Source organism: Streptopelia decaocto (assembly GCF_964273445.1).
Source record: "Streptopelia decaocto genome assembly, chromosome: 1".
Taxonomy (NCBI): domain Eukaryota; kingdom Metazoa; phylum Chordata; class Aves; order Columbiformes; family Columbidae; genus Streptopelia; species Streptopelia decaocto.
Window position 1 is genome coordinate 128,740,899 of NC_138663.1, and position 25,384 is coordinate 128,766,282.

The 25,384-nt window shown below is 38.9% G+C and overlaps 1 protein-coding gene across 13 annotated transcripts in view; it reads right to left on the reverse strand.

Moving 5' to 3' along the window:
• The window catches only part of HTR1F (5-hydroxytryptamine receptor 1F), a 117,618-nt gene that overhangs the window by 65,601 nt on the left and 26,633 nt on the right, over positions 1-25,384 (reverse strand). For 3 of the 13 annotated variants that reach the window (XR_014185712.1, XM_082069198.1, XM_082069196.1), the window contains one exon: positions 1,025-1,186. The exons of 8 other annotated variants lie outside the window; for them this stretch is intronic. The gene's annotated coding sequence lies outside the window, so the exon portion shown is untranslated. Of the gene's footprint in view, positions 1-1,024; positions 1,187-14,639; positions 14,706-18,564; positions 18,594-25,384 lie in introns of those variants that run through there. 2 more of the 13 variants (XM_082069200.1, XM_082069201.1) reach the window with 2 other exon arrangements.

Below are 25,384 nucleotides of genomic sequence, written 5' to 3' on the forward strand. Positions count from 1 at the left end.
CATGTTATGAAGCTGAAGACATAAATGTGCCAGAGTATGTGCTCTTTGAACTGCAATGCATTTTTTTCTTATCAAAATATTAAAGATTCCCTGCCCCCCAGCATTTAGCAGTATCTCACAGTAAGCAAATGCCTAAAATGAAATATAATGCAAAAAAAATATGCACTGTGAGAAGCAAAATTACAGCATTCTACCAATAACAGGCTGATATAATTTCAAATACATAGCATTTAAATGGCTACCATGCTTAAAATGTAGAAAATCAGATATCAAAGGCCGTTCAAAGCAGAAGATCAGGCAGTAAGAAAAATGAACAAAAGGAAGACAAAATGACAAAAGAAATCAGGAAAGATCATTGATTTCCTAAAAAAAAAAAAAAAAAAGGATAAAAACTAATAATCTTTTACATATTATTGAATAACGTGGTAATTTACCCAGAATATAATTCTAGTAACATTTGACGTAGACTTTGTACCAGATTAGCTCAAAACTGTCTGGGGCAGGTTTTGAAGATGGTTACAGACCTGTTTGTTATACCGTCTACATGACACTATGGCCTAGGATAGGGTACTCAGTGACATGGTTTCTTGAAGTTGTCAGTGAAACTTTATGAAGTCTGGGTTTCATTAGTGCTAGAGAAAGGGCAATGGCCTGGTGAGTCATAGCAATGGCCTCCCTGCCAGAAAGGCACCCAGCAAATAATGAATTATAGCATCACTCCTGTAGGTATTGAAAAAACATGAAAAAGTAAAAGCTGTTGGTACTTTTGTACCCATTTTGTACATTTTTTCAAAAATTAGTCTCCTGCTCAATACAGAACATCAACCTTCAAAGTCTAACTTACTGGCAGCAATAACAGAGTTTAAATAGTAAAACAAGTGCTCATGCTCTTTCTCTTTCCCTCCCCTCTTTTGCAATGCAAATTTCTCTGTCTCTTGGCAAGGCCAGGAGGGACAGAAAGCAGAGTGGTCAGTACAACCTACTAAAGGAATATGTAGCACTCAAGACACGGGTAATGACGTACTTAGCTGTATCTCGTTAAGCATCCAACAGATGATCAGCAACAACTGATCAAGGCAGAAGTAGAGTAACCTTCTTGCCTGGTTTTGCTCGGAAGTTGTTAGTGTAACCACTGTCTGCATCCTCTTCCCTCAACACACTCCATCAGCTGTGACAAAACTGTGCTCTGTATGAGAATGCAAAAGTGCATGAGAGCTGGGATAATTTTAGGGTGATCTTAAAATACTCAAAAGGATTTCTGTCTAAAGGGGTGGAGGGAGGGGAAGCTGGCCTTAGTTCCTGTTTGAGATCCTGTATGCTGCGTTTCATTCCAAGGTAAGAAATTATAGGTATCAGAATGCCTAGGTAGCACCTACACACCTCAGGGTTTTTTGGCTTTTCTAGAAAAATAAGAGGCTTCTTTTTCTTGTCAAACTCTAGGTCTTTTTTGTACATGCCTTCCCTCTACAGTCTATCCTTTTCCCATCTTCCTTTCCTTCCAGCTTCTGCATCTTCATATTTTCACCTTTATTATCTCAACTGTGTTTGCAAACAGCTGGCTCTTTGCACTCAGGTCCTTCCTAATTGTTCTCCCTTTTTCTCTCCTCATCCTTTAATGCCACCAAGAATTATTTCTGAAATGTGTGTGCTTATGTAGTCAAGAATTTCCCCACTGGTACACCATCCAATTGCTTTATTCTTGTCGAAATGGAGAGAGAATGTCCTCTGAAGGGAACCGGGAGGCCACCTGTGTGCTTAGATCACTATTTGCACCTTGTTTCCTAGTTTGGGGTGCTGCCAGGCATTCCTGCACAGGCAGATTTGCAAGCTGCCTACAAGCTCTTGGGTTTCCTTGTTGATGATATTGCAATATAGACATAGAGGTTTTACCTCCCATTATTTTCACCTTAATTAAAATGCAGGTACCCTGGACCTTAGAGGTTCAGTATAGGAACTGAACAGACTTCTCCAAGGAGAATCCTACATAGCCAGCAGATATATTTAATATGGAATTATGCTTTATTTTAGCTTTCTAAGAACATCTGAAAAAAACAAATAGGTAATGTTTGATCAGGAACTGAGGCTGTTTTTAGAATAGTAATTCCTATAAACTGAGAATGGAGAAGAAGATATTACAAAACTGCAGAAATAAGTATTTTTGTAACCATTGGTTAGTAATTTACAATCAGGGTAATTTTTGTTATGGCAGGACATCCCCAGGTAAAAGGAAAACAATAGGAAATTGCCTGAAATCCTATGAGCTCACTGTTTTGTTTAATAAACAGAAGTCAAGCTTTTAACAGATGAACAGGGTTGTCTTGCACATATGAGGACAAAATATTTCTAAACATAAACAAACCTCTTTTTATCCAATAAAAATCATTTCACATCTGCTCAAAATCCCCAAAATCTTGGTTTATGTGTGGCAACAACTGGACCTGCCTCAATCTCTGGAACATATTTATTGCTTCCTTTGGTTCTCAAGACTCAGAGTTTTCCTGCTTCAAGTCTGAATATTTATTATGTGAAGTCTGCCAGTAGCCAAAAAGCAGAACTATCCATTTCAGCCCTCATTTCCTAGCAAAAACATTGATATTATGAGGGCTTTGGTTTTGTGAAAATGTCTTGTGAAATGCGTGGAATATAAAGGCAAGCTTTTTTGTGATTAAAAATAGCATCTGTGATAATTCCATGACAAGCCTAAAAGTGAATTTCTTACTGTGTGGAGGATGCTATATAAGACCTTTTTAAATGGTATCTTTTGCTAAGATAATTATGGAAAAAAAAAAAAAACAACAAACCAGCTTTACATGACTCTGACAGCTGTTTTAGAAGCTCGACTGGCAGCACCATTTGCTATCATGCAGAGACCCAGGTTCAGAATCACAGACAAATTTTTGTCTTCTCAAAAACCAGCAGTAACTGGAGGAGACATAAAGAAAATGACAGCCTAAGTGCAAAGACAAACAGAAATCAATCTGTGATCTTGAGCTGAGTTTGTGTTTCCTGTATAAAAGGGGCAAGGAGTTAGAAGTAGATAATATTTCCTAGAATGGATTGACGTCCATAGTTGGATGAGAATTCTCCTTTTTCTTTAGATTTACAGTGGCTGCATTGGATGTGCCAGAAAATAGTGGATCAGTACAGCCCTATAAATCCTGAACACATCTGTAGTATATCTTTTCAAAAATAACTTAAAAAACAACCTTCCAGGAGAAGAAAAATTCCACAATAGTGACAGCACACTGACAGTACAATAAAGAGGAATTCATTATTCTGTCTGCAGGGGTTGACAATGACCAGAGGGCAATACATAAAATACAAAGGAAGAACCTATGTTCAAATGTCAAAAACTCCCTGCCGCAAATTAAAGAAAAAGAATGTTAAAAATGTATTTACTTTGCATAAGCATAATAATAGTTATGGAAAAGATAATTTATCTGATCATGTGAAATATTTCTGAGCTTGAAGCTGAGGATGCAGTGTTACATAATATCATCTGTGTATAAGTAAATGATTCAATTCAAATGTTCATTGCCATGAAATTAAAATAAATCTTTGCCATCTAATGGTGAAGAAGGTGGCAGCAAAAATGGAAATGAATGGTAAGTGAAGGGTTAAATATGTAGGATGGTCTCCTTCGTGAGTAATTTTTGTTGACGGTTTTTAAGCTACCATTCTATTCTAGAAACATATCTGATTATTATCATTATTTCTTTTATTATCTAAAGAGGATAATATCTACTCACAAGTATGAGTACTTCTGTATGAAACTAATGTTGCAGGCATAAATTGCACCCTTAAACAAGATCTCAATCCCACCAGGGAACAGGAATAAATCGAAAGCCCAGTTTGTTTTTTTTTTTTAAATGAATTTATTTAGTTCTAAACAAACCTTCCTGTGCAGCCTATGAAGCCTGTTCCTTCTTTCATATTTAATGCTTTTGTAAGAAAGAAGGATTTTCAATCTGAGGTTTTCTTTCCCTGGTATTTCCCATACGAAGCTGCAATCCTCTGATAGCTTTTCTGAAGAGGATTAGAACATGTCATCACTAATTGCAGATGAGGATTTGAAGCAGGGATGGGCAGGAGCAGCAGGAAGATGAGGTTGCCTCACCTGTCTTGCTCAGACTGGATGGATGCTTTTCTTCTACCTCTGCTGCTCCAGGAATTTACCCTGGCTTCCACATCTGTCCTCATCTTATGGAAAGGGAAAATTGTTTTTTGTTGAACATGATGAACATGTTGAACTAGCTTTTCTGCTGAAAGACTGATTTCTCTGTTATACATTGTTCCTAAAGATCCACTTCTACCATGAGGACTAAATGCAGTTAGTTGATTCATGAAAGCACAAGAGAAGGAACAGATGCAAACAGGAATCACTTCTAAGTTCTAAAAAGTGTCAGATTGCAGTTGTGGAATTATTTTGTTGTTTCTACTAGACTGTAAACTTCTGAGCACTGTAATTGTATCCTCACATACACCATACAAGTGCTTCTGGTGATTGTTGAAATAGTAATGGTAATGTACACAGACCCTAACCATCTGCAAACATTACTATTACTTAATGTCAACAATGGGTTGCAATTTGACTAATAAGCTTAAGGAATTACGTGACTTAAGTAGCAATAGAACAAAATTATGTCAGCATGCATTTCCCCATCTTTTGCTTCAGCACAACTCAATTATGAAACACAAATCAAAATAATAGATACATGTTTACAGCAATTTAGGGTCCCAGGCATTGATGAACCATGAGCGAGATGACTATCTCTCATGAAAATAAATGTAATATCATAAAGAACCTAAAAGCGCCCATGTGAGGCATGAACTACTTGAAAGGGCAATTTATACTAGCCCAGACTTCTTTGATGGGTTGAATTTTAAGGTGATAAGACAAAATAAGAAAGGCAAAGCAGTCAAATCTCCTTTACTCTTCTCTGCATGGATCGTTCCTCAGTAAATTGCATAACTAGAGGAAAGAAGTTAACATGAATGACCCTTCATCTGCTTTTAGAAAAATGTTCTTTGCTTTCAAAGTGTACTTTCTTCAGGCCTTGCAACAAGGTGAAAAAGTGATTCAGCAGTTTCAGAAAAATGGCAAAACTGAGCCAGAAGAAATTTAATTATCCTCAGACATCTAATGAAACCGCAGATTTTTGTTACAATTTTCAGAACTTGTCTGCCAAACTTTGATAGATAGGGAAACTGAAAATGACAATTTCTTGATTAAGACTGAAAAAGAGCTTGAACTTAATTTTTAAGGAGAAGTAATTATTTTTAATTAATAAAGAAAAGGAAATATGCAGAATACCACCTCCTTGTCAAAGCTATCAACAAACCATAACCAGCATTCTACATGCCTGTCTGTCCCTCACATGCAAAATTTTGGGCTTTCATTTTGGGGGATGAAAACATTTTTTCTAAGTCATTTGGTAAACAATATTTGGTGTCCTTAAGGAAAGAACTAAATGCCACAGTTTCATCAGAATTTAAGGAAAAATAACAGTTTCAGTTGCGTTAAAAAGACTTGTTGATGTAAGATGCTGGTTCTTGGTCCTTTGAACTCTGGTGTACACCATAGCTCTCTGTGAAAGCTGTATTACTAAAATGACTTGGGTTTTTTTTTGTGTTTTAATCACTCAATTGGAAAAATTCCAGTGAGGAAAAGCAGGGATTAACAGACGACGGGGCCTAGGATTTTAAAATATATATGTCTCTTCCTGACTGATATATTGATAACAGGTAGACTAAATATGTTGTTTTTCTCACAGAGCAATGTCTTACATATCAAATGATGTATCTTTGAAGTAGGCAGGATTTTAGTCCTATATAATATTATTTTACCAAAGCAATCATATCGCTCAAAGTTTCCTGAAATGGTGACTCTGTTTTCATTTATAGCTGTTGGTTATTCAGGGCTTAATACAGACAAAATTCATCAAAAAAGAAAGGAAATCCTGCTGCAAACTCTATCAGTGGCTTGGCAACTGATTTGGAGACAGACAGCTTTTCTGTTTGTTCATCTTTACTCTGAGAGTTTGGGGTACTGAACACCATGACGATTTACAGAAACCTGCTCAGTTTATATAACTCCTTTTTTTTCCCCGACAGAGGTGCAGCTCTCTGAATAGCTTTTGGGAAAAAATTCCTGTGTGTGGCATAAAAATGGCAATGGATGTAGCTGGTGCCCACTAAAGGCACTGATTATATTTTTCTTCGGAGGAGGCAAATAGCCTGTAGACCTAGCATTAGTGGTCTTGGGAAGTGTTTCTATTATCTTTCAATGCTTTGGATTGCTTTCTTTGTAAGAATTTTTTGAAGAAAAATGGCTTCAGCCAGCCTAGGCATGGAATATCTCAATCAATGTTGGTTCTATTTTTCGGCAATGCTGGGGTGGCATTGGAGCAAATGTTGAGAGCTCCTGCCAGGGAGGAGTACTCCAGCAGGATGTGACCAGAGTGAAAACTCTCCTGCAGCCAAAGCAATTTCTCACCAGAGTTTCCTCAAAGTTGCAAGAATGTACCAGAAAGAGTCACCTCTGCAACTCATACAGCTTAAGCAGAAAATGGATGTATGTAAGGGCAAGTACCATTTGTAAAAGGAAGGTAAGATTTGGGTAATCAAAGAATCTCAACTTCTACTCGATATTTTCAAAATCGACTGGTGTTTGTGGGGCTCTAATGAATACAGCTCAAAAGGTACCACTTTCAGAGGTACCTTTTGAAACAGATTTATGTGATGGTGACAAGCAGTCAAAGAATTGCTCTCCATTCAGTTAAATTACATTTCATTTCAGGATTCCAATCTGAATCCATACACAAAAGCTGCAGCAGCTTAGAAGAAATAGCCAGCAGTCTGGCTGACCTTATATCTCAAGCACATTGTTGTTATATTCAGTGATAAATCACTTTCTAACTTTCTGTACAAAGGGCATTTTCTTATTAATGTGTTTGAGAACATCGTAGAGAGGTTTGTAATTAAATAAGGAAAAAATAGGACTTCTTTTATGAAGAAATTAATTCTTAATGCTACCAAAATCAGCAAATTTTGAAATCACTGTGAACTGGTTGTTTCTGCTTTCTACCTGAAAACTGCACAGAAGTAATTGCATTTCTTTTTAAAAGACAATGAAGTGAGAAATAGCCAGCTTTCTTTTACACTGAGGATAGAAATTTTATCACAGCGACTACAGGTTTAGGTAAAGATGTCTGCATTTTGCCTGAATTAAAAATATTTTTAAGGACAGGCTTTCCACAGTCTTTCACCTAATCATGTCCTCAACCACATCTTTCCATCTTTTAAAAATGCCTTTGCTTTGTATTATGGTTTAGTTCAAAAAATTATGTCTTAGGGCTCAAAAAACATGAAGTTCAGTTTCTAGTGCTAAATATATAAAAATGCCTTTCTCGTCCTTTTCCTTATCCTTCTGTAACCCAGGGTGGCCAGCTTAGTGTTCTGCCTGTTTTGTATTAAATATGAGGTACAAATCTGATCCTGCATGGTAATTATTCTATTCCAGTGTAAGTCACAGACCATTGCTGCTATTATTTATTCTCAGATACAAACATTCATCCCTGCAACATCCAACTGCAAGCTCCAAATTCTTGATGGCTAGCCTTTTTCTATGAGTAAAAGCTACATTATTTCTCATTTGCTTCAGTTACTGCGGGCCACCTCACCTATGATAGCCTAGGTAGCTGCACTATCTGTTATCCATTCTCTGTAGAAAGATTTGAAAATTTCCAGTACTCTCTTTCTTTACAGATCAGAAAACAGATAAATTTTTAATGTTAAGTATGGTTACTTGCACCTCATCCTGTTTTTCCCTACTTAAGTAGATGCATACACACTCCTCAGATGGATCTCTCCAGAGAAATTTTCTTATTTCCTTTTTAGAGTGGTGGGGGGATACCTATGCACAGTTGAGCCTCTCTTGGCAAATTTCAACAAAAAAATAATGGTAGACCAAAGAATTTATTAAATGCCTTTTCTGAAGATTTTCACTACTGTGGAGAAAGCTAGATTTGCTTAATTTTATAAAAGAACAGAGGCTAATTTGAAATGGAAGTCTACGCATCAGCAAAAAGAACCAGCCCCCAGCCCCTCAAGTTTTTTCTCCCAGAGATGTTTAATGTAGGAGAAAGTTGACTGCACAAAGCTACTCCATCGTGAACTAATGAGTCACTACCTCCAATCTGTACATTTTAGGTTCAGGCTGACGCATTTACAGCTGAACTTTTTAGGCTTGCCAGTTCTCTGGAGCAGATGTATATTACAGAAAAGTTGGGAATTTCAAGATATATTTCACCAATCTACCACATATAACACATCTGAGAAACTGAGTATCTAACAATAAGGAAAGGGGCAGAGGGAGGGAGATACTGATCAGACTACGGGATGTGCAGAAGTGCTTTCACCTTGTTAGAAACTTTTACAACCTAAAACTTATTAATATTTAAATATTTCCCTTCAAGAAAGTACATACTTATCATGGTTTAACCCTACCTGGCAACCAAGAAATACACAGCTGCTCACTCACCTCCCACCACCACATTGGGATGGGGGAGAGAATAAAAAAACACTTGTGGGTTGAGATAAAGGAAGAGAAAATAATAATAAGATAATATACAAAACAAGTGATGCACAATGCAATTGCTCACCACTCGCTGACTGAATCCCAGCCTGTCTCCAAGCAGTGATTGCCTCCAGCCAGCTTTCCCCAAGTTTTTATACTAAACATGACAGCTTATGGGATGGAATATCCCTTTGGCCAGTTTGGGTCAGCTGTTCTGGCTGTGTTCCCTCCCAGCTTCTTGGGTACTCCCCACCTTCTTATTGGCCTGCCACTATGAGAATCTGAAAAATCCTTGACTGCTAAACAACAACTGAAACTTCAGAGTATTATCAACATAATTCTTATTCTGGTTTGGGTTGGAAGGGACCTTAAAGATCACATGGTTCCAACCCCCCCGCCATGGACAGGGACACCTTCCACTAGACCAGGTTGCTCAAACCCCTGTCCAACCTGGCCTTGAACACTTCTAGGGATGGGGCACCCACAGCTTCTCCAGTAAGTCTGTTCCAGTGCCTCACCACCCTCATGGTGAAGAATTTCTTCCTTATACCTTACCTAAATCTCCCCTCTTTCAGCTTAGACCCATTACCCTTTGTCCTATCACTACATGCCCTTGTCAAATTCCCTGTCCAGCTTTCTCCTTGGTCCCTTTTAGGTAATGGAAGGCTGCTGTAAGCTCTCCCCAGAGCCTTCTCTTCCCCGGACTGAACAACCCCAACTCTTTCAGCCTGTCTTCATAGGAGAGGTGTTCCAGCCATTTGATCATCCTGTGGCCTCCTCTTGACTTGCTCCAACACGTCCCCAAAGCTAAATGCAGAACTCCAGGTGGGGTCCCACGAGAGCAGAGTAGAGGGAAGTGAATCCCCTCCCTCAACCTGCTGGTCATGCTCCTTTTGATGCAGCCCAAGATATGGTTGGGCTGCAAGTGCACATTACCAGGTCATGTTGAGCTTCTTATCAACCAACACCCCAATTATTTCCCCTAAGGGCTACTCTCAATCTATTTTCCACTCAGCTTTTATTAGTGCTTAGGATTGCTCTGACCCCTGTGCAGGACCTTGCACTTGGCCTTATTGAACTTCATGAGGTTCACACGGGCCCACCTCTCAAGCCTGTCAAGGTCCCTCTGAATGGTATCCCTTCCCCCCAGCAAGTCCACCACATCACACATAGTGGTGTCATCGGCAGACTTGCTGAGGTTGCGCTCAATCCCACTGTCCATGTTGCTGACAAGGATGTTAAACAGCGCCAGTCCCAATACCGACCCCTGAGGAGCACCACTTTTCACTGTTCTTGGGCATTGAGCCATTGTCTGCAACTCTTTGACTGTTACCATCCATCCAATTCCTTATCCACCAAATGGTCCATCTGTCAAATCCATGTCTCTCCAATCTAGAGACAAGGATGTTGAGCGGGACAGTGTCAAATGCTTTGCCCAAGTCCGGGTAGATAAGGTCAGTTGCTCTTCCTTATCCACCAAAGTAGTAACCAAAGCAGCATTGTAGAAGGCCACCAAATTTGTCAGGATGATTTGCCCTTAGTGAATCTATGTTGGCTGTCACCAGTCACCTCCTATTTTCCATGTACCTTAGCATAGTTTCTAGGAGGACCTGCTCCATGATCTTCCCAGGCATAGAGGTAAGATTGACTGGCCTGTAGTTTCTCATGTCTTCCTTTTTCCCTTTTTAAAAATTGAGGTTTTGTTTCCCCCTTTCTAGTCAGTGGGAACTTCACCAGACTGCCGTGACTTCTCAAATATGATGTATAGTGGCGTAGCCACTTCATCTGCCAGTTCCCTCAGGACCTGTGGATGCATCTCATCGGATCCCATGGATTTGTGTACCTTCAGGTTCCATAGTTTGTCTCAGACCTGTTCTTCTCCTACAGTGGGCAGTTCTTCATTCTCTCAGTCCCTGTCTTTGCCTTCTGTGACTTCAGTGGTGTGACTAGAACGTTTGCCAGTGAAGACTGAGGCAAAAAAAAGTCATTGAGTACCTCAGCCTTTTCTATATTACAGGTAATCAGGTCTCCTGTTTCCTTCTAGAGAGCACCCACATTTTCCCTAGTCTTCCTTTTATCACTAACGTACCTATAGAAGCTTTTCCTGTTGCCCTTGACATCCCTGACCAGATGAACTCTATCCCAGCTGAAACCAGGACAGTGCTGTAAGTAGTAACAATGGGTTAGAGCTTTTTTTAAAAGATACGAGTAAATGTGTTGATTTGTTAATGGAAGAATCAACATAATCTGTCACAAAGTGGTAGATGTTCTTCAAAGTAGACAAATACAACACAAATAACATGACATTTCCTGCCATATCTTGCTAATGAATAAAACATTAGGTAAGCAAGGAGAGGTCAAAGAAGAACAAGACGCTTGAATAAGGCATTCATTTCAGCTGAGGGGATAAAGGTAGGCAAAGCTACCATAATTAACCGTAACTGAAATAGGATTTTTCAATCCTTTCCAGCACATGGAAAATAAATCTTTCATTTTCATCTGTGTCCCTTTACATTACAAATGGCAGGGATGTGCACGTAGTAGGAAAAATCAATCTTCAAAATCTGACCACTTTAAAGTGGAAAAAATGTAATTGATTTTAAGTACACAGTGTTCATGTAGAAGATTAGCTAAATAAATTTTACACTGAAAATTTGTAAGTGCTCATAGAACATTTTTGTTTTAGAGTAACAGAATATTATATTTTTTTTAATTTATTTTTTTTTTTTTAATGAGAACTCTATGGCACTCACTCCACTGTAAATTTTCCACTATTATTTATACAGAGTTCAAGAATTTGAAGCCAAGACTGGACACTGCAAAATTTGAGATAAAAACTGTGAGGTAAGAGGGCAGTATGCAGAACATCTCACAGTTTCATATTCAGATTTCCACAGAAAAAAAACATCTTTAAGAAACCCACATGTATAAGAAAAGCCAAAGAAGTTTTTCATCTCAGGATTTTCATCTCTTAAATCAGGCTCATACTCTCCCCCTTGGCTTCTGCAGCCACAACTGCTTACTCTTCAGTCATGAGTAATGCTTCCCTTTCTTGAACACCTTTCCACCACCTCTTAAAATAGTTTCCAATGTTGGAGCTTGTAACTGCTTAAGCCAGAAGTTGTAAGGTCTAACCAAACACCCCATAAACCCAGCTGGAGAGATAAGGAAGGATTGCAATCCTGGTTAGACAGGAGGAAAATGCTAATGGAGTACTGTTTTTTCCCCTTTGTGTGCCACATTTCAGGTTAGCAGTCTTACACAATAGCAAGTGCCTCAAGCAAGGAAATTTGAATAGGATTGACCCTAGGGTTTTAAGACAGGTCCTGTTGTTTGAAGCCCCTTTTAGCCAAAATGGCACCTGTCAAGGCTTGGACACCTGCCTGTATGTTTTCAGAAATGTGTGACCTGATAGTTGCTGTCACTGTGTCTCACCTCATATGGTGCAAAGGAGGTTTGACACTGGCCCCAGGGTGGTTCCTGTGAAGACTGGGACTGTTCTGGGGCTGCTCTTGGCAAGTAATGTCATCTCCATCTCTGATAGTATCTGATCTGCTTGTGGGGAATGTAACATGAGGCAGACCAGCCAAAATGCACCCATGGCAGGCCTTATTTGCCTAGGAAGGAGTGAGGTGAGCCAACAAGCCCTTACAAAACTTTTTCTTCTCTAGTTAATTTGCCTGGGCAAGAGACACAGCAAATAGGCACAGCAATGCAGTGATGAATTTGTGCTGGACAGGGGGATCCTGCTAGCCCTCAGCTTAACCATAACCTTCAGGTTATGGAGGTTTCTGCAGAAGAAGAAGGATTTGGATGAGCAATGGTGGAGATGAGACAAATCGCCCATAATTAGCTGTGCACTGCAATGCCTGTTGCTGAGGCTGTGGTTAATGCTAGTATTAGGTTTACTATTTGTGCTTAAAGAGCCCAAGGATGTAGGTTTATTCATAAATACCACAGGACCCACATGGCTAGATGAAGGCTAGTGCAAGGGAGGGTTTCTCCTGTGGGAGAAGTCTCTGCAGTGGCTAATGCCTTGGTTGGTACTGGAGACAGTAACACCTGAGACTGAATATGCTCAAGGTTTGTCTGTGGTGGAGATGAAGTTGAAATTTTTTATTTCAAGGATGAGGGCGGGGTTTGGCCGAGATATGGGAGCAGGAGGCAGAGGGAAGGAGAGTGGTGGGGCAAGGAGGAAGGTGGGGTGGGGAGAGTCACATGTGCTGCTCTGCTGTTGCATGGGATATAGGAGGGAGGACAGTGACTACCTGCACATTGTGACTCTACACTGCTGGGGCAGCCAAATGGGATTTACGAGTCTCCAGCACTGGAAGACTTAGAAGATGAGCATATAGCTTGTGATGCCAGCTTAGTGGACACCTATAGCTGATGCTGATCTGAAGACTAAGATTTATTGTTGGTTGGTGCAGGACCTTTAGGACTTCTGCTGACAAAACCCACTGGCATATGGGTGTTTTTGCAGGAGGAAGATGTCACTGAACTCTGGTTTAGGCTGCACTTCAGGTAAGGATTAGAGTTAAGGATCATGGCAATAGGGTTGCAATAATTATGTTTATTTTTGCTTCTTAATAGACTTGCATAGCAGGTTGAGGAAGGGGTTGGTGATGAAATAGAGCAGCTAGCTCCAGCTATGCAGGAAGGATTGGAAGGAGGGTAGGTGCAAGCAAGGATAGATGCTGGAAGCTGCCATTAAGCACAGAGTTTCAAGAGAGGCTGCTGGGAATGGGGAGAGAAAAAATGTGTGGAATAAAGAATTCTGAAGGAGAAAAGTGTGAGGAAAGAGACAAAACCCAGGGGCAATTTCTTAGGGTTTCTCTTTTCATTCCTGTTCTCCTTCGTGTCTTCAGGGTACACCCTGATTTAACACATGCCTTCAAAAACTGAGCACTCTACAAGCTACAGCTTTCCCTTATGTTTACAATAAATGATCTGATGCCTGCTTAAGTGACCTGGCCACCTTCAGCATCTTGAGGTCACTGCACCCTCTTTTTCTCCAATGCTTTTTAGCAGAAGACACAGCAGATTTTTTAATGAGCATTTTAAGTAAATACTTTTATATTACGTGCCTTCAAATCTCTGGCTATTGGTCCTCATCATTCACAAGAACAGGAATAGTGTGTTAAATAAACTAACCAGCTACTATAGATTATGAAGAAAATGTGTAAAGGGCTATTATATGTGTATGTCTATATCTATGCATATATTTGTATATAAGTGAAGGATAGAAGCACCACGAGTAGCCATCTCTCAATAAAGGCAGAGTTACTTCTATGCTGAATAAAAGGAGAAGGAAGATACTGACATTGAGGGTGACATGATATTGTAACTTGCAAACTAATTAAGTGAAGAGAGTTTAATAACATTTGAATGCAACAGCAGGAAACACAACGAACAGGTGTTTAACAAGATTTCTTTTGACTGTTTAACCTCTTCATTAATGCCAAAACCCAAACTCAGTCAGACTTTGGCTTTACCTAGTTCCTGTAGTTGTACTTTTGGCTGTTTCATGCCTCACAGTGTTTCTTCTGCTGTTTATTTGTCTCTAGGGATCTGGGCCTCTGCCGCTAAGCACTTTTGATCTCCACTGTATGTGTCGCTTTCTATTCAGGAGTCAATAGGATTACATGGCTGTGGATAAGGCCCAGCATTTGTTACTCTGCTCTGCAGGTTCGCTGGAGCATCTGCGGGAGAGATCTCCTTACAAAACTGGATAAAATTTGTTGCCTAAGACCTTGAAACCAGGGAAGGTTTTTCTCTGTGATCATTGTAAAATGTAAAAGCATAAATAAGTATTTTCGAAACTTTCAGGTGCTATTGGCACAGTCTGGAGGGCTATCTCTTAACAAAATATGTCTCTCACAGCTAAATACCCTGCTGAGTGACTGGAAATACATAATACTGAAGTGGCTTTACATCTTTGAAAAAATTCCTAGTTTAAATGACCTTTCATCAAAGAGCTCTGTCTAGCATTTTATATTCTGTTTCACAGTTTCTTGAATTGAGGAAGTGAAAAGAAACTCAAGCCTGTTTTAACATTCACCTTTTAATGACAGGAGTGTTTACTTCTAGCATGATCCTAAAAGTTTCTTCCTGAGTTTCTTTGAAGGCTTCAGGGGTTTTCAGAGAAGAAATTTTATAAGACTATCTCTGTAAAAGCATACTTTCCTTAGGATGGGTTTTCGGTAACTTTAGACAATCGACAGAATCAATATTTTATGTCAGATTTTGCTGGCGTAAACCCTCCCACTCTCTTCCCACACCCATTTAGACCTCTACATGTCAGGGACTTTCACATATGCATCTCTACCTCTATAGGCTTGTTTTCGCATGAACTTATCCCATTAGCTGGTACTTCTTTTTGTTCTTATTATTCCTCCCACTCCTCTTCCTCATTGCTTTCCACCCAGTGTGCAGTCCAACCTGCTGGCTGATGTTCTTCCAACAAATTAGTGTTTTTGACACTAGAATCTTTTTACTTCCCCTCTATTTTTTTTCCATTTTGCATATTTTATTTTTTTTTTCTGCACATGTTGTTTAAACCTCCTTAATAATCGCACTGTTCTCCAAATAAACTGATCTATCTTCTCACACCATTCCAACACAGGTATATGTGAGAACTGCCCATCTCCTGCCCCTTGCTCTCCACTCCCTGACCTGCCTTTATTTCTAGAGAAGGGTTAGACTGTCAGGACACTGAGTGCATCAGCTCTGCAACCTCTCGCTTCGAGGGATTTGGCTGGTTGGGCTCAGGGCTGTGACATTTCTTGTCAGATCTTTTTTACTTGCTGGATCTTAGCTCCAGGACTGCTGGTAGCTTGAATTCCCCTCGCAAAGATTCTGCTTAATCTGCTTCCCTATTTTTTCCCATTTATTATGATCTGTAGATACTTCATTCTCATTTTCCAAATTACTGTTTTGTTTTATTTTTCCATTGATAATGTACCAAGAACACACCTGCAGCGTGCAGGGACTGTGCTGATCTCAAGGATGTGGCTGTTGAAAGAGGAAAGAACATTTCAGCACTGAAGGTCCCATCACTAGGGACTAGCTCACAGTTTTCCTCAGATTCCCTAGTGTGAACACATTTTGTGATCTTGAAGTCAAAAGTGACCAGCAACATATGGAAATAGGAGATCCATCAGGTAACAGGGTCCAATTCCTTACAGCAGCTTGTTTAAAACCAGTGCTTTGGGCTCCGTTGCTAAACTCTTAGGAAGTATGAAAGAAACAGGTTAAAAGTATTATATCTGTAGGCTACAAGAGATTACACGTGTGGATGCTGATAGCTTCCTACCTAGCAAGGTGGGTTTGAGGTGCTTAGACATGATTCAACCCATTGAGCAGACAGATGCTTTATAGACCTGATGTTACACCATTTCTCACCCTAGAGAGTTGCTTCCTGTGTGACACTTCATCTTTTATGATCTTAATTAATACTAATTGGTATATGATTGCATCTAAAAATATTCTATGAGGAAACTAATCTCTGATGTTACAGGCATTGGTATTTGTGAGGAATCACAATGTACTATAGCCCTATGTAAATGATTCAGTAGGTCATCTTCCTCTGCTTTGATTTCTGTGTATCTATCTATATATTGTTTTTCTTGATAGGTTATATTTTAACTCCCACACCTGGAACTTCCATTTAAACCATTTCAGAAGTAATGTGTGGCTAGAGGAGATCACAGTTTTGAAAACCGTGATGAAAAACCATTATTAAATAAGGGATACAACATTTTTTTTCCCACTTTGCTTTCCATCAGCATACTAGTTCTGGTCTTGAGTGAAATTCACTCCTGCATTTATATGGCAAGGTGGTTCCATTTTTGGTCCATTCTTGTTTTAAGAAGGAATCCTCCTGCATACTCCCAAGACTGTTCCTGAAAATCACAGCTGTGGTATCTACAATAACTGAACTATAGGAAAGCTGCAGTCTGGTCATACTGCCTTGTCACTGCAGATGATAATGGTTAACAAATTATAATGGTTAGCATTAGTGCCTACTGATTTTGCAGCATGTTTTGTTTAGTAAAAACAATTCTAATGATTAATAGCATAATAAAATAGTATGCAGAATGCCTTCCTGCCTTCCCTCCTGCCCTGGGTGGCTGGCTCAGGTAAGGAGCATGATGGTGTAGATCAGCTCCACCTGAATGAATTTGGTCCCTGTTTATGGTGGGCAAGTGCAGAGAAAGGTGACAAAATGGGCTGGAAGGGGAGGTCAGTGAATTGGGTGGAGTCAGATGGTTTTTGGAGGCTACCTGGGGAAGGAGAAGTTTCCAAAATGAAACAGGAGAGAGGCTTAGGCCAGCAATCAGCCTTCCAGTGGGGAGGAAAAAACACTCTGGGCTCTCTCTGTACAGTAAGCATTTGAATGGATTATCATAAGAAGGGAGATGTTAGTCTCTGAGTTAACTATTGTCAGCTAGAGCTGCTGGTTAACAGGGAGGAGTTAAATCAGTCTCTGTGCTAGGAGAGTATGAGGAAATTGATCTGGGCATTTTACTGTGATTTAGTAATCTAATTCTCAGAGTAAGTTTTGTAGGGCTTGCTGCCAATTATTTCAAGCAGAGCTTGAAAAATATTCGTACCTAAAGTGAATGCTATCAACTTCAGAAGAACTTTAACTGCTGTTTCTGAGCACTTATGTAAACATACGTTCCTCCAGTACAATTGTTTTACAGAATTAAATATATTTTAATTGCTATTAATGGTTTGGAAGGCTTAGACTAGCCTCATGTATGCACAGGTTATTTGACCACAGGTGTCTGATTTAGAATGTCTACAAAACATCTACTTTGCATGTTTGCAAGCCGTCCAGAAAGAAATCGCTTGATAATGCTGTTAGAAACACAGGTTACATGTGGCAAAATGACAGAAGCCATGGACAAATAACAGTATTGTAAATGCCTTAAGTAGTTGCAGTAGTAGGTAATATGATGGAAGAAATGTTCAGAGATCCTAAAATTGTGTCTCATATCAAAGGTAAGAGAGTGCTTTTATTTTTTTGGCTCATTTTTTGCTTTTCTCAGCTTAGACTGAGGTGGTTTGTCTCAGTCTGAGAGAAGCGGAGAGGAGCTGCTGCCCTGGCCCTTGGAATTGAATGCTGATAGGCAAGCTGGCACACGCATTTGCAGCCTGTTTCTAGCTGCAGCCAATCGATGGGACCAACTTTGAGGCAATAAAGTTGAGTGCTGAAAGACATTCTGGGCTTAATCACACAGGATTCAGAGGAAGGAGGAGAAAAACTTGGAAAACAAATGACATGTCATAGGCAAAAAGAACTCTCTTGCTCTTGGCAGGTAACCAAAAGAAATGCTGATGGAGAGGTTTGATACAGTATAGGTGTCATGCAAGTAAATTTTTTTGGCTGTACAACTGCACTAGCAATTCAAGGACCTGTAGCATAGACTTAGTTTTCTGTCTGCATCAATTCTTAGGTATACAATTCCTTGCATAAAGTGACTGTACTCTGTTTTAAAACAGAGTACAAGTTCCTTGTCCTAGCTGCTTTGTCTGGAATGTTGATCCAGAGTTTCATGCTGATAAGCATGAAGGTTGGTTGGTTTGTTTGTTTGTTTTCTCTTTCCTAACTTCCATTTTCAGTTGATTCACCACCAGTTTGTATTTACTTGAACTTTTACTGATGTCACCTTTGAAACAGATCTTCTCTCACCTTCCTTTTCTGTTCTCTCTCAGCTTCATTTGGTAAAACAAAACTGTCCAGGCTCTTGTAACTTCTCTGCTGAATAATCCATTTCTTTGATACTCTTTTTATTCTTCCTCTGTACTCTTTCTAGCTGACATTAATTTTTTCAGAATGTAAATGACCAGAAAAGCAGTCTAAATAGTGTCTTGATGAAGCCTTTCAAAAGGGCAGTCTTCTCTTTCTCTTCTAAAACTATCTTGCCTGAAGCATTTTATGATGTCATTAGGTTTTTCCACATCTGCATCACGCTTACAGTTCACAGCCGTATCCTGGTGCATCCTGATTTTCCTCCTTTTAGCTATCTCCATTACATAAACTGTGTGGAAATAGTAAGAATTCTTGTTATTGATCTGTAATCATTCAAATCCATCTCCTATATCATAAAATACCTTCTCATTTTTATCAGGAGAAAATGTTCCTGCCTAGTGGCATAGATTCCCAAGAGCTCTGGTCATATTGGGCAGCATTCTGCAAGGTCATATCTGAGGAAATATGTGTAAATTTATTTTAGTGATCAAATAAAACCTCCAGACTTTCTCAAGCCACATATAAAGCAAAAAATGTATAAAGCAGAATATGAAATGCTAAGAATGTTGTTCATGCATGTTGCTGGTCTTGGTTAGAACAGCCTGGCAAGCCTTCATGTGGTATCAGTTGCCATATCTGTTATTTTGGATTAAAGTTATAAATAAATAAAATAGGGAGAACTAAGATAATAGAAGGTGGGCACAAGTAGTTAGACTTACAATACTTTTATGTACTTGAAATGTCAAAAAGCCAAAACAAATATAATTTTGGATATAGAAGACACACTATACAAGAAGGTGAATGGATTCTTATTGCACAGACATAATTTGATCATTGGGGTTTGTTTTGAGTAGATACTTTCAAAAACAAGATCCTTGTTAAAAGAACCATTCCTTGTTGCCATACTACCAGATGATCTCAAAGTCAGGTTTTGCATAGCTTTGTAGTAAAATATCCCAGATTTTACTCTGATATTCTGTCTATATCTGGAATATTTATTTATCAGACAGTTTTTTGGTTATGAGGAAGGAGTTAAATGTACAAATGGTACAATGAAACAAAATACATTTAATTGCAAAATCTTGAAATTGTTTCCAGTGTTTAAAGCAGACTATTTCTATCAAAACAAAAGCCACTCTTCTATTCCCCAATAGTGATAAATTACAAAAAAATACAATCAATGCTTCCCAAAAGTCTACATCTGATAAGCCTGCAGAGACCAAACATAAATCTCTAGTTTCTCAAGGAATATTGAACTGCAGGGGATGCTGAAAAGGTTGTGAGACAGGGGAGATGGGAGAATGGAGGGAAGGGCAGATAATGTTCTCTCTTTATGAGATGCACAAAAGCAAAACCAACCAAATTCTACAGCAGTAGCTACATAATTTAAGAAAATACTTCAGAAAAGGATTGTTATTACATCTGACTTAAGTCTCCGAAGAAGAGCTTGGCAAAGAAAAGAGTAGTTCAGAGTGTGAACATATAGCAATATGAGTTCTAGTCACAAAATTTTGCTTCTTCAGAACCTTTATGCCATCGGCTGTCCTCAGTGTTTCTGTAGTGAAAGGCACTATGTTCTGAAATCTTATCCATGCAATTTCTAAAAACAATGATGATTAAAAATAGCATCAACTAAACAACATCATAGTTGTCACTGGGACACATGCACACAGATGCATTGATAATAGGAGGAGGGAGCAGCTAAGCATAATAGGCAAATAGAGCCTTGTGAAGAAAAGTTCACCTGAAAATTTAAGAACTTTACCAAAACATTACAAATTCAAAGTCACTGAAATCTAGAGAATAAATTGCTGCATACAAACTTGATATCTGAAGTGAAATGCTTATACTGAAAAGAAATGCTGTGGAGAATTCTTTGCTGTGTCAAGAATTTCTTGTAGGACTTTTAGAAGGGGTGATATAAGTAAAAACCATGCTCATTAACAAGGAAACTAAGCAATCTAGAGATGGAATCCAACAAATATCAGATGTCACAAGCCTTTTATTTAAAAGCCATCATAACAGCAATATAATCTTTCTTCCAGTATGTCATATATGCATCTTGGTTGATGAACAGCTAATTAATCTTGTGGGCTAGAAGATAAAAAAAATCACAGACAGTAGCATGGGTGAGCAATCTTTACATCTGGAAAAGAATATGCTGTAAAATTAAGTTTTCCAGATTCACAGACAGCCAGACATCTTTTATGCTCAGCATAGTGTTTATGTCTTGTATTATGCTTCCTTGAAATGAGCTTTTTGTTTTGATTTCTTTCTTTTTTTTTCCAAGTGTTTAGGATGCATCAAACTCCTGTGAATCAGCTATAAAGATGTCTATCCTGATTTCAGTATTCAGGGCCAACTCAATCTGTGACTGAGAATATTTTTACTGTAAAAAAGTCCATTTACTTGGGGGAATTTAATACAACATTTCAAGTGACAGAATACTGAGAGGAGCATGTTTTTTAAACAATTGTAATCCACCCATTTAAAAGAAGAGGTACAGTTTCTACTTTTAATGGTATTAAATTCACCAGTGTGGTCTGCAAAATTCTAGGGAAGAGATTAATTTGGTTAAATGTAGACACATGTAATGCAAACATCTATAAAGTACATGGGTTTTTTTTGGATTCCATTTATAGTCAGTATCCCTTCTAGGGTGCAGCACTTTGCATTGGAATACAAAATGTCTAAAACAGATAAGACTTGCGTTCTGTGTTTTGCTTTTCATTTGCTACAAAGAAAGTATAAAATGACCTGCTCAGACACAGGTTTCTAAGTTATATATGAAAATCTTGTCTCAGACAATGGCCCTAATGGATAAAACTTCATAAAGGGAACAGTAATTGATCAATCATATCTTTTCTATAAATCTGTGTTTCGGATTAATATCTGGCTAGGCTGGAGCAGACTGTGATAAATTTTGTGTGCTTTAAAGTGGATCAGGAATATCACTCAACAAATCTCACTTTTGGCTGGCTTGTTTGTGTTTGTTGTTGTTGTTTTTTTTACCTACTGAGAATGTGATGATAGGGCAATTCCTTTATAATGCACTTAGGCATGTAGTCCAGAATGCACCTGGCAGTGGAGGTGTTAGATAACTCATATTATTTACATATTCTTAGCCTGAAACCTCATGTGGGAGTCAAATAGCTGATGTTTTACCTTGTGGTTTGGTTAGGCCTTCACAGGTCTGATCTGAGAGTGCAGACCTGTGCTCAGCAGTAGCTCTTCAAAACAATCGGGAGCCACTAGAAATGAAGTATTTTAGGGAGCCTTTATCTGTACCAGAAGTCTTCAGTTGCTGTAAATTATTGTTGTTCCAGTTCTGGAAAACATACATTCCCTAATAACACATCCTTTTTGAGGATGTCTGTTAAACTAGAATGCAGAATATACATTATTTAGTTACTCTGTGTCTCAAGTGAGCACTTTAAAATCAGTATATAGTCCTTTCATGAGTTATGCACAGTACTCAAAGGACCGTGCCAAATCTGGAACTACCCTTAGTTAACAAACTATGGGTTTATCATCTTGCAAATTTAATTTTTAAGTGAGAACAGGAGAAGTTAAACTCAGCTTTCAGGCCTCTGAAGGCTTTCTTTTTTTCTTTTATTTCTGTTCCCTATTCTTCCTTTTCCCTTTTCATCTGTTGAAGAGTGAAAAGAAAGGACCAGAAGAGTAGAAGTCATTAGTCCCACTTATATTTCTGTGTTGAAGATTAGAACAACTATAAGTCAGATTACAATCACATGAACCACAGGTGAATGCAGGAAGTGACTGAAACAGTGCCCCCCCATCCTGATAAACCAAAAGTAAAAAACTTTAAAGAATATTATTTTCCACTTACCAAAATCTTGCAATTTGTGTTTCCAGCTCATAACAGTAGAAATAGTGCACAGGCTAGATGTTTCAACATAAAACAGTGAATGTGTACAAACCACTTGTGACAAATAAAAGGTTAGACCAACTTCTCACTTGGTTTTCTTGGATATACATCCAAAATTCCTACACTTGCTATAAGAATTTTTGTAGGGAAGTCACAGTATTTAAAATACCAAGGGAACTTCAGAGATTCTATTCTACAACTGTGCTAAAATGAATGCTTTAGGCAGTGCCAGGAGAGAAACATAAGCTACTGGTGTGCATCAAAGTGAAAACTTGAAGACTTTTATTTATGCATGTTGATGCACTGTATTAATGTGTTATGTGCATCTAAGAACAAAAATTACATTCTCTTCCTCTTTGAATATGTGAGGCCAAGAGCAGCAGAGAAAGCCCTGCCACAGGGAGAGGAGAGATCCTGTGGGGTTTTGGGGGGCTTAGACATTAAGGGTGGGGCTTGCCCTGGCTATGGCCCCTGTGTTTGGGGCAGTCCTAGCACCACCCCAGCAGCCCCTGTATTTTTGTGCCACCCCTCAGCATGGCACACTAAACTGGATGCTGTGGGGATCAGACCCCACACTGCCCTGATTTTAGCATTCCAAACTGTAGAACTGTGCAGAAAAATAGTGTCCTGGTGTGTTGTAGGGAAAGAAGTGCTGTGCTTTGTGGCCTCAGGGCCAGAAGGTGTCCCTGGCCCTCCTTATTGTACAGCTGAAGCAACCTTGTCTGAGCCTGCTCTGGAGGATTAATCCCTGATGAGTTTGAACGTGGGTCGGCTTGCACCCGTTGGCTTGTGTGGTCCACAGAGAGACCCATTGGCTTGTGTCCTGCAGGTGCTATGGGATTCTTCTTCTTCTTCCCCCAGTAGAAGAGGTTATGACTTTGTCCTTTTCCTCTCTCTGCCTCCTTTCATTCTGAGCAGTCTCTATGTGGAGAATGTGTGCAAGGAGTGATGGGATAAGGAGAGAATATTTATGTATTCATTCTCTGTGGTGCCTCCTCTTTACTGCTTGGGAGTAGAGGATAAGCTAGTTCCCTGTATTTACACATTGTTGCTCTTGTTCCTAGGCTGTAGGGAGCTGAGAATCAGGGGTCTAAAGCTTCCTCTTAAGGCTGCCACTTCAAATTGAGCCCAGGTTAACAATGGCTGTTTCAGTTTATGTAGTTTTTCTCATTTTCAGTGGTTCAGAGGCTGTACCTCAAAAATAATTGATAGCTCTGCTAGAAGTCTTAGCAGATAACTCAAAGACTGAAGTCTTGGCATCCCTAGAGATCTCATTGAAGATCTGAGTTGAATCATATCCAAGGGGCAAAGACAGACAATAATGCAGTTCAGACCCTTTAGTCTAGGTACCTGTTTTGAAGGGGAAAAAAATCCTCATAGGCATATTCCCAGGCATATTCACCAACTAACATGACCCATACACACACACTGTTAACAAAATTGTTAAAGCTTTGTAAAACAGTATAGCTTGCTGCTCAAGTATGAACAAGCTATCTAGTGGTTTGCTGAAGGTCTGATGAAAACATTGCGATCACATTTTACTGATTGCTTCTGTTTTTCTAGAAAAACTAATGCTTTGTCTAGTTTTAACCGATAAAGCTGAGTCCAGCTCTACCTGCCATGTTTTTTTTTCCCCATCAGCTCAGCCATTCTGCTACAATCAGTTGTTAAAAAGGTTTTATACGTTTTCTAGAATATTACAAAAGTTTGGAAAAAAAACACCAGAAACCTGCACTGGATTTTGAGGCTCTCAATAAATATGAAGATAATGCTGAATCAAGACACCACTATCTCAGTGTCCCTTCTTTAAAAGTTTTGCTATTGACCACTTATCTGAGAGCTAGGCACACAGATGGCACTAATTTCACCTCCCTGATATATAGTGCAGTACAAACATAATGTTCAAATGATATATTACAATAACTAACACAAGTTTACCACAAAGTACAGTCACTTTGTACTAAAATGGATGTATTTATTTATTAATATTTAATGTTTCTGCTGTGTAAGCTCCAGCAATAGTTTTCTTTAGGCAACTTGTCTTTTATTTACAGGCACATATAATTGTATTTGACAGCAGGAACATAAAAATATTTGCAGATAAATTTTACTCAAGAAAAATCTTCTGAATTTAAAATATTCAAGGGTGTCGAAAAACATGTTTCAAATCTTAACTAGAGAGCAGTTAAGCGTTTTTCAAACTGCCCCATCTGGCACAGCTGTAAATAACAATCTGTTTTAAATAGTCTTCTGTTGACTGTGTTAGCAAATGTTAAGATTATTTGCTATTAACTGACAATTTAATCTTAAAGTATATTCATAAAGTTCTGCAGTGTTGCTACTACTATAGTATGTATATCATTTATTGCAGATTGATATAATACTGAAAGAATCTTTGTGCAAACATATTTAAACCTCTTAATTTTTATGTTTGAAGATACTGATATGGATAGAATCAGAGATATTTATCACCATCTTTACTTTGATCCTCTTCTACAAAAAGGCAATAAGCTGAAAAATTCATGCATCTGGAGAAGTAGAGAAGACAGTTTCATCTGCTACCTAAAATAATCAGACATAAAGGATTGGCTGACTTCTGGATGTGAATGGGTACAACGTCAATGTCTCACAGATATTATGTGTGGTATAGCTGTCTTTCATCAGAGCAGAGGGTGTTTCCTGTCTACTAGACCAGTGGTGTGTAATATGATTCCATCAATTATTATGAAAAGCAGATAGCAGTACCTAAAAATCCCTAAAAATAAATATTGATTACAGTGTATGTTCATAGAATCAGAGAATTATTTTGGTTGGAAAAGAGCTTAAGATCATCAAGTCCAACCATTAACCAAACTCTGTCAAGTCCATCTATAAACCATATCCCTAAGAACCACATCTATGCATCTTTTAAACACCTCCATGGGTGGTGACTCAACCGCTCCCCTGGGCAGCCTGTTGCAATGCCTGACAACCCTTTCTGTGAATAAATGTTTCCTAATATCCAATCTAAACCTCCCCTCGTGCAACTTGAGGTCATCTCCTCTCGTCCTATCACTTGCTACTTGGGAGAAGAGACCAACACCCTCCATGCTGCAGCCTCCTTTCAGGTAGTTGTAGACAGTGATAAGGTCTCCCCTCAGCCTCCTTTTCTGCAGGC